This window comes from Pholcus phalangioides, unplaced genomic scaffold, assembly GCF_987345545.1.
Source record: "Pholcus phalangioides strain wild (caught in Gottingen) unplaced genomic scaffold, Ppha-v1.0 ptg000015l_1, whole genome shotgun sequence".
Lineage (NCBI taxonomy): Eukaryota > Metazoa > Arthropoda > Arachnida > Araneae > Pholcidae > Pholcus > Pholcus phalangioides.
The window spans coordinates 7,206,944-7,212,943 of NW_028301608.1; the positions used below are offsets into that span (position 1 = coordinate 7,206,944).

Consider the following 6,000-nt stretch of genomic DNA (forward strand, 5'->3'; position numbering starts at 1 on the left):
AATATAATTTTTGTCAAAAGCATAACAGTATTACTACTGAAGTCTACTAACTTTGCAGTGGTGCTTTTGCGCATAAACCCTCACAGCAGGAATGACAAGATATCTCGCCTCCTTAAAACCCCCAAAGCAGAATATGCTGAAATCTGTGATGTACATCGCAGAACAATCTGGAAGAATTTTAAGAAAACATTATTATGGGAACCTTTAATGCAGAACATTTCCAGTCACCGAGGGCTCATTGCAGAACAATGCAAAACATTTTGCTTTGGGACTTAAACCCTCTTATTTCGGCAATGACAAGCCTAGCTACTGTACTGTAGTTGATATGACAGGTTGGGAAGGCAACTGTAGAAGCAACTACCAGTAGGGAAAGACAGCTTTTGTTCAAAGTTGGACAACAGAAGGAGAGAGACAGTGCTTTCCCTTCAAGGTGATATAGGAATATGTATGTGTATTATAAGTAACAAAGTATTTCTCTTCCTTGTTTTTTGTTATTATTCTCAGAGTAGGAAGCTGCACAAAATCAGAAAAAATATTCTTGAAAACAGGTGGCATTTTGCACAAGATTTAGTTATTTCCCCTGTGACAGCTCTATGATGAGGATCAGGGATATTTTAAAAACCACTTAAAGAGTTGATACAAACTTTACTTTTTAGTAAACAAATTTTTTTTAAAAATTTTGTAATTGGACTGTGGACGCCCCCCCAATTAGGAAATGTTATCTTACAGATTACGTTTATTTGAACATATGATGGCCGTTCATAGGTTGAACGGCCATAAAAAATTGTGCCGCGGGACCAGCAAATCAACCTCAATTCAGTTCAGTTCAGTTCAAATGCTCTGCAGTAAAAAGCCCCAAAATAGTGTGTTTTCAACATTTCCCCAAAATTCTTCCAAGTTTTTCTGCAGTAGCACTGATTGTTCAGTGACGTACGTCACAGATTTCAGCATATTCTGCTTTGCGGGGAAGATAATGAGTCAATATTATGCACCAATGGTACACTATTAATGATCACTAATAGTGTACCATTGGTGGTTAATATTGGTTGATCATAATATAATCATTTTTATTAATGTATACCAGAAAAATGTGCGTTATTGCAATATAGGCTACAAGAAAATTGCTATGGACAATTCTCCTGGTTCACTTGGTTATCTATATTTGGTAAACAACTGTTTTCTTAGTTCTTATTGCAAAAAAAAAAAAATCCTGTTGCTTGTTTCCCCCCCCCCTCCCATTGTTTAATAACTATCTCGTTTTTCAGTTAATCATCATTTCATTAACCATTATTGTAGCCGGTGCAATTTTACCAGAATTTCATAACATTAATTATTGAAACAGCAATTTTCATGGGTGTTCTATTCACAACAATAAGCCATGCTCTGAATTCATGGCATGGCCGATTTAAAAAATTACGGACATTCATAGAAAATACACAGTACCTAGTAACAGATGGATGAGGAACATGTAATCGACTTACATATTGTGTAATTACTTGAGTAATCTCAAAAACAGAATCCATAATGAAGAGTAAAAAACAATCAACTACAGTGATCACTCACTTCCCAAAGCAGAATGTTTTTTATTGCTCTGCAGCGAGCTCTTAGTTGACTGAAAGTGCTCTTCTGTACAAATTCTCATAATAGTGTTTTGCTACACTAAACAGAAATTTTAAAAATTTTCGCCAAAATTGTTCTGCAGAAGCATTGATTGTTCTGCGATGACCATCACCAGCTCTCACGTGTCGTTGCAAGGGAACACAAAAAAATTCATACGAGAGAGGCAAAAAAATGAACAGCATTTTAATGTTAAATCCTTAATTGGGAGTGAAGAAAATTGTCTCATAACTAAGAGAAACGTATAAGTGATAGATTTCTGTATATCAGAGGTTTTAAAACTATGAGGTGGTGAAACTTTCAAAATTTGTGAAACACAACTCGGTAATAAGCATCTTAAGCACTACCACCTTGTTTTGAATGTAGCATGGAAGAGGTGCTTGTTGGTTTTGAGAGCTTCAGTGAGGCACAAAAAGATTTTGAGAACTTGTTGAAGAAGTGAACAGATTTCTGAATGTCAAGTCGCTACAGTCAAAAGTTTGAATTTAAAATTGAGCTATGCAATTCATTGGAGATAATAACCGATTATTTTTCTCGATGTAATCCAGAAGCCAATTCAGGGGCACAGCTATGGGGGTGGGGGCACAGGCCGGTCTGGTGTCCCAGGTGCTGGTACAAAGCAGCCCAATTTTAACTCTCTAATCTCTCCTTCAACATTATGGGGGAGGGGGAACCAAAATGAGTACTTGCCCTACTGCCCAAACATCTAGCTGCAGCCCTGGGAGAATTTACAATTTTGTAGCCATTCCCTTATTCTAGTTTAATTGCATTGACAACCCATTCACCTCCCAAATTTGCAATTTAACTGAACAATGCAATAATTGGTGTAAATCACTAAATTAATAATGAATCCATGTATTATCATAATTAATGAATGGAAATTAACACGTGTTTACATGCCAAAGAGCGAATCTTTATCGTACAGCAGTGAATATAATCTTGCAACATTTTAATAAATGATTTTCAAAGTATGCAGTAAAACATCCATTTAAGGGCCAGTTGTTCTGAAATCAATGTCCCTTTGAATAAACAACTCATCTACCTCAGAATAAGTGACTCTTTTAAGGAACAAAGTCTGGTCTCAAGAGTCCGGGCCTGTTCCCTCATAAGTTCAGGCCCTGGGCAAATATGAATTTTCAGAAAAGTGTATTACTTCTTATGCATAGTGTTCTTTGAGGCAAAACAGGTGTACACAGGGGAAAAGGTGTATGCAGGCTGTGTGACTAAAATACAAACAGCAGCCGATTTCGGGCAGTAAAAATAACAGGGCCACGGGCACGTGTCCCGTTCGCCCCTGCGAAAAGCACACAATGCCATGGGTCATGGCCCCCACATCCAGGTGTAGGGCCCCTAAGCTGGGATCTTTTGCGGGCCCACGATCAGACTTCTCATGGGGCCCTTCTATAGTTCATGTATATAGCGTGTGAAAAAGCAAAAAATTATGAGAATTATCCCGGGCCCTGTCAGCCCCGGCCTTGTGGGGGGCCATGCCATGGGTGTCCTTTATTGAGAGGTTGCACTGTGTTTAAATATCACCAACAATCACGAATATTGCATAGAAAAGGCTTTGAAAACTTCTGTTGGGATTGACCATGGAAAAAAAAAAATTAGACAATTGGCTCCGATTTGTGCATGGATAGGTGAAAATTTGCTTGGGGGCTAATTATTTCGGACCCTGACCTCTAAACATACTGACTAACCAAATATTATTTTAGGCATTGTCATCATTGATTCACTCAGGATCTCTTCAATTCGAATTCACCCCCCTCCTTCCGATTATTATAACAATTGTTGCAAACCATAAAATATTACTATATGTATTGGTGAGTATAAATTTTCAATAAAAGAGATTTTCCAAACACATTGTTGACAACTGTACGACACAAACCTACCTTTAGAAGAAAAACAAACAGCTCTCGCAACAATGGAAATCGATAGAAACAAAAGCTTCGATTGTCTCGGAAACGAAACTCGGCGGAGGCAACAATGCTTGTCGAATTACGATTAATTATATCCAATAGAGCTTTTCGAGTCGTACCTATGTTTGTTTTCAATGGTCAAAATCTGGGCCGCCAACGAGGTTTGTAAAAACGCCTCTCGTTCTTCTCCGCCGTACACGTGACCTGCTGACATCTTGTGTCTGTTTTCGAAAACAACAATTACGAGTGTATGTGTATGAAGCTGCGCTTTCATCAGCAATGAAAGCGAAAATTGACCAATAACAATACGCGTTTGTTCTTTATAATCGTAAGAAACTCTTTGTGATTGGCTTAGCGAGTAATTCGTTCTGGTAACGTTTGCGCGTTTTTTTTCTTTTTTGTAATTTTTTCTCCTCTATCTTCTTCCTCAGGAAGACGTATCATCAGTCAGGAAAGCGACAAAAAAAAAAAAAAATTACAATAATAGAAAAAAAAAAAAAATGCAGACTTCCGGCTTCCTTTTAGTTTTTTTATGGATAACATTCCTTTCTTGGGCTGGGCTTCTCCGAAAGAAGAGAAATCAGCAAACACAGGGCCACCCTTGCAACACGCTGGGCCCCTGGACCTGGTGCCGATTCTAATAACAGGGCCACTTCCAGGAGGGGCGTATCCAGAAATTTCGTTCGGGAGGGGGGGGGGCACTTTTATTTCGGGAGGGGATTCCCCCCCCCCCCCCGCTACACCCTTGACCACTTCGTGAGCAATGGCGTACGTCTTACACGAAGGGTGAAGAGGGGCCCGAATCTAGGAGTGAATCAAACCACACCATTGAAGGCTTTTTTCACTAATTTTGAAATCAATTCGTTCAAAAAATTCTGAATTTCCATAAATCCTAGAATTAGTTCTTCCATGAAAAGCGAATTTTTTTCATTAATTTTAAATTATTTCTTTCATCAATTCTGCGTTTCCAATAATTCTGTACTTCATTCATCTACAGTCGAATACTGTTTTAACGAATACCGTTATAGCGAAAATCTCGTTTTAACGAACACTTTTCCAATCCCCCCCAAATAAGTTTACACAGGAACAATGATAGGTAACCTGGAATTCCTGTATAACGAAATTTCGTTATAACGAAATGATTCCTCCGGTCTCTTGGCGTTCGTTATAACGGGATTCGACTGTATTTAAAATTTTCATTAATTTTTATGTTCACGTTTTTCAGAATTCCTGTTTTTTTCCTTCTTTCGGACGAGGACTTCCCCCCTCCTAAATAAATAAAATCAGTTTCAAGCTCCCCCCCCCCCCCCCCGTCCCGAGAAAGGTAATGCACACCAGTCCGCAGGACCCATTGAAATTCTCAGCCTAGGGGTCCCGTTTCCAGGATGTGAGTGGATCATACTTCTATACTTTATATCAGTAGTTATGGACTCTTCCCCCCCCCCCCCGTTTTCATGAAGCATAACCGTCGGAATTGCAAACGGGATTATACGAAGTGAACCATAGACGGATACGGGGAGGGGGTGAAAGAGGCGATTGCCCCCCCCCCCCCTCCCACACCGTTCAGTGTAAAAATTGCAATACAGGCGTCCCTCGTTTCCCTCGATTAATTGGTTCTGCAAAATAGTCGCGTAAAGTTAGTTGAATTTGACATGGGAACGATTGGGTTAAAGGGTTTTTTTTCTTCAGAAGGATTAAAAAACATTAAAACCCGACAGCAAAGGAACCCCTTTTCTTTAATATACAAATACAAATACAAATACAACGCCACAACAGGCAAATTGCCCAACGAGGTGGCTGACTTAAGAACATCATGGATCCCCGAGCCCCTACCTACTACTGCTACACCACACATGCACCCCCCCCCCGCGGAACCCCCCAACAAATCGGTACATGCGGGAATGTGCGTGTACGTGTAGTGCAACCTGACGTAAAGTTTGTTTCTGTGTAATGCTTGTTATGTGTAGTGCTGTCATCTGCCCCCAGTTTTACTAACTATGAGTGAAGTGTTATGGTATATGAATTGATAGTGTATATGAATTGATTATTCAAAAACTTTTGTATAAATCCCGTGAATTCAGGCAGCATGAATATGAACTGAATTAATAACTTTTTCTGTCTTCACTACTTCTCATTGATTCTAGTATGAGTGTGGTTCAGGGCCGGATTAACCCATATGAAGTCCCTAAGCACTGAAGTGATTTTGGTACCCCCCTTCCCCCATCCGCTTTACCGCATGGCCCTGGGTCTCATGACAATTAGGTCTGTTTACATATTCGAGAATAGGTAAAGTGATAAGCAGTTTTTTCTTTGTTTTTTTTGGGGGGGGGGCGGGGGAGGGTTAGTAAAAATCATTTTTCCCGGGACTTATGATGATACTGGTTGGTTGTCTGAAGAGCCAGAGGAGCCTCATGAAAATTTGATCTGGTTAAAATTTCGGAGAGTAAGTATGAAAATTGGTACT

The 6,000-nt window shown here is 39.6% G+C and overlaps 1 protein-coding gene across 1 annotated transcript in view; it reads right to left on the reverse strand.

The window, feature by feature from the left end:
* Positions 1–3,742, reverse strand: part of LOC149075420 (USP6 N-terminal-like protein) — a 52,854-nt gene extending 49,112 nt beyond the window's left edge. Inside the window, exon 1 of the mRNA XM_089242713.1 lies at positions 3,510–3,742. The gene's annotated coding sequence lies outside the window, so the exon portion shown is untranslated. The remainder of the gene's footprint in view (positions 1–3,509) is intronic.
* Between the last annotated feature and the right edge of the window lie 2,258 nt (positions 3,743–6,000).